We start from the raw sequence: 4,215 nt of genomic DNA, 5'->3' as shown, positions 1-4,215 counted from the left end.
CTTGTGTGGTTATGTATATATACTGCACAGTAAGTATGGGTATGTTTTGAAATTACAGTATATTCCTGCGTATAAGACTACTTTTTAACCCAGGAAAATCTTCTCAAAAGTCAGGGGTCGTCTTATACGCCGGGTCGTATTTCTTATACAGTGAGTATATCCCAAACTCTATATTTTAACTGGAAAAGTTGGGGGTCGTCTTATATGCCCAGTCGTCTTATACGCCGGAATATACGGTAAGTGCAATTCACATCATATGGAATGACTGGCTCCAAGCAATCATTGGTGTCTTTTTTATGACACATGATCATGTCAGTTTCCAATGAACTTGCCACATAGCTGAACAGCTCCCATTAAGTGTCCTAATTTTGTTTTGCCTAAATATGCATAGGAAAAAAGAAGCTCAGTGGGCTGAGAATGGCTCACAAATAATCCTAACAATGCCTATGTCACTGATGGCTGGTGACTTTTGATGCTGGCGGATTGTAAAAAGACTGCCCACAATAAGTCAAACCTGTAGTTCAGAGGATTTCAACCTTTTTGAGTCCTCGGCTCCCTTGACCAACAACATTCTTTCTGTGGCACCCCTGTGGGGCTCAGGGCCCCACTCCTTGCTTGCAGAGCTGGCAGCCTCTCACCCATTTTTGAACACCCTCCCTTGTGGAGTGTTACCTCAGCCTCTTTTCCTCTCGCCTCTCCTTGGGAGACCTCTGGGCAGTTGCTGTTGCTACCCCTGGTCTCTGAGCTGCTCCAAAGAGAGGTTCCTCCTCACACTGCCCCACATGGGCTTGGGAAAAGAATGCCCCCAGTCCTAGTGGCACAACAAAGACTGGCCAAAGGTGAGCAAAAGGCCAGTACCTTACCTTGGGAGGCAGCAGCGGCAACAGCAGGCGCTGCCGGGCCTGCATGGTGGAAATGTTTCCCTTCAGCACCAGGCACCAGGCCCGTCTTACCCATAGAGGCTAGTGATGCGGGGCGCCACGGTGCCAAGTTCTGGAGGGCGCCAGGCAAGAGTCCAGGGAACACTGAACGACCGCGCTGAGTGAGCGAGGGTGCATGCGCTCCTCCCTCTGAGTGTCGGCTCGTTTTTTTCACTTTTAGCGTGCAGGCGCCAAATTCTGCGGGGTGCCAGAAGGCTAAAAGGGAAAAAACTGAGCCGACACTTGGCAGGAGTGGCGCATGCTTGCTCACTCGGCGCAGGCCCGCTCGCTCGGTGTGCTGCCTGCCGTGGCCACCGCGGCACAAAGCAGCCAGCTGAGCCGGGAGGCACTGGGTCCAGCCTCCGCCTTTTCCCCACTGGAGGATCCACCCTCCAGCCGCTGCCTGCCTCCTTTTCCTGCTCTCTCTTCTATTTGCTTCTTTCCCTTCTGGAAGGGCTATAGTGAAACAAAAGCAGAACAAAAAACAAACAAACCAGAACACTTGTGGGGTTGTTGTTGTTTGTTTGTTTTTAAATTTTCCAGGATTTCAGCAGAAAATTTTGGGATACCTACTGATTAGAAATAAAGCAGTGTGACTGCCCCAAAATATTTGCAGGTACAAACCGTGTTGAAAGCAGGATCGCGTGTGACCTCTCCAAGACCATCATGAGCACAAATAATCATGAATGCACAATGAAAAGGATGGCTGGAGGGGCACTGATTCTGGCTTTCTTTCTTCATTGTTCTGTGACCCTCTCATTTGCACGGCTCACGTTCTTAAGTTCCTCAAGGAAACAGGCATTACAAATGTAGTTTTGGTTTCCTCAAGCAAGAACGGGAATAGTATCAGAACCTTAAAAATGTCAATGTACCCTGCTGGAGTTCCTTAGCTCATCTGCACTTAGCTCATCTTTGCAGGCCCCTGGGGCTTGGCTGTTCCTGTTTCTAAACAAATCAGGACAGGAGTGCTGTGCATCAGGGGCTGTCACCCAGCTTTGCAAGACGCATTGTGCTTTCTTGGCAGAGATAGCATAACAAAGCAGCCAAATGGAGCCTTCCTAACTCCAGGTCTATAATACCAGAGGACTGAAAGTCAAGCAGATTTCTGCTGCGTTCATCAAGATTGGTGGTAAAAGTTCATCTTAAAGTAACAGAGAGAATAAATGATCTCCCGTGGATTTTTTCTTCTTCATCTCAACTCTTTCTCCTTCTTGGCATTCTGTTATCCTTGCAACCAAAGAGCCCCATAACACATAGCTGCCAAGTTTTCCCTTTTCTCGCGAGGAAGCCTATTCAGCATAAGGGAAAATCCCTGTAAAAAAGGGATAACTTGGCAGCTATGCCATAACAGCATCCAGGGCTGGCTGAAAACATTTTGGCACCTGAGGCAAACCACACAATGGCACACCCCCTGCCAGTTTAGTGAGATGGAGGTGATGATGTGGAAGAAAAATGGTTTTATCTGGGAAAAGCACAAAACCAGACTCCTAAAAAACGACTCCAATACACACCACTCTGTAGCTCACCCCCCCTGCAAATAAAGCAGACAAAAATAATGTAAACTGACCTGAGGACACTTAATACTTAAAGGTAAAGGGACCCCTGACCATTAGGTCCAGTGACCGACTCTGGGGTTGCGGCGCTCATCTCGTGTTATTGGCTGAGGGAGCCGCCATACAGCTTCCAGGTCATGTGGCCAGCATGACAAAGCCACTTCTGGCAAACCAGAGCAGCACATGGAAATGCCGTTTACCTTCCTGCTTGGAGCGGTGCCTATTTATCTACTTGCACTTTGATGTGCTTTCGAACTGCTAGGTTGGCAGGAGCTGGGACCGAGCAACGGGAGCTCACCCCGTCGCAGGGATTCGAACTGCTGACCTTCTGATCAGCAAGCCCTAGGCTCTGTGGTTTAACCCACAGTGCTGGTGCTAAATTGTCCCCACTAAGCCTGTCCAAAGCACATAGTTACTCACTAGCTCTGGCTGTGGAATACATTAAACGATGAAAAAGAAATGGTTTTTGTCATTTCAACAGAACTGAGCACACACGCACTGCACCCTGAACCACAAGAATAAGAAGTCCAGGTAATTCTCTCTGTATTGGAACCAGGGGTGAGACATGTGGGAATGTTAAGGATAGGAGGAACGGATATTTTGAACAAATATTATGCTTCCTTCATACATGCTAGTAAGTGATGTAGCAGAGCAAATTCTCCTTAAAATAGCTGGAAGCTAGTTTGGAGATTTGTTTGAATCTCTTAGTTAAGATTATTTCCTATTGTCCCTTTTGATCCCTCTTAAAAGAATAAAGACACGAGAGTCTTTCTGAGTAAAGTAACAAAAAGTTTACTCAATTTCAGTTCACAATATGATCCCTGAAAGGCAGGCTTTACTTGGTAGTTACATAAAGAAATTGTGAGTTTGTTTCATATGGAGACTGAACTCATGTGCTGCTGGCTGAGAGCCAGCAGACAGCAAAATTTACATTAATGGAACAAAATGGTTGCAGGAGAGCAGCATGGCAACAAAAGAACAGCAAGACAAAAGTAATTCCTTGTTGCTCCCAGCAGCAGCAAACACAAAATGGGTGGAATCCTGGGAAAAGAGACCCAATCAGAAGAGCCAAAAGCAGGAGACATTGAAAAAGCTGTGGCTTGGTCTTTGGGCTGCTTCTGCTCCACCTGCTGCTGTTCTCCATCCTCAGCGCTGCCACTGGGGGTAGAGAATGACCACGGCTGAAGCAGAAGTCCCAGGCCTCAGCACCAGTGTCATTTTGGAGACAGTGGCTGCTTCAACACCAGAGGGAACTGGAGAAGTAGTTGTCATGGCTGCCTCTAAAACTGGCGCCAAGGCTGCAGGCTTCAGAAACAGCAGGCGCAGCAGCAGAATCTACCACTCCTGGATCCTTCCAGGGTTCCACCTCCTGAGGCAACCGTTTCAGACTGCCTGATGGTAACACTGGCCCTGACAGTATCTTGATTATATCACTCAAACCCACTCCTTTTACCAGTTCCACAAAAAACAGGGAGATGTATGATGGAAGGATTTCCTTCTAATTTGTTTACAGGAAAGCAAAAGTCCATCATTCTGCTCGGCCATTAAAAGCTGCCTCTTTATTTTGGGCTTCACAGTAGATGGATATGTGAACCCCACAATTTTTGTCATCATTATCCATCATGCTTTCATGAGGCCCAGGTCCAAAGGATGAAATATCAAAGTTATGATGAATACCTCACCATGCCTTTATGCCTTGATTAACTGACCTCTGAAACACAGATTGCAGACAGATAATAGCT

Source organism: Zootoca vivipara, chromosome 3 (genome assembly GCF_965207765.1).
Source record: "Zootoca vivipara chromosome 3, rZooViv2.hap1.1, whole genome shotgun sequence".
Lineage (NCBI taxonomy): Eukaryota > Metazoa > Chordata > Lepidosauria > Squamata > Lacertidae > Zootoca > Zootoca vivipara.
Note: the sequence above shows the minus strand (reverse complement) of the source record.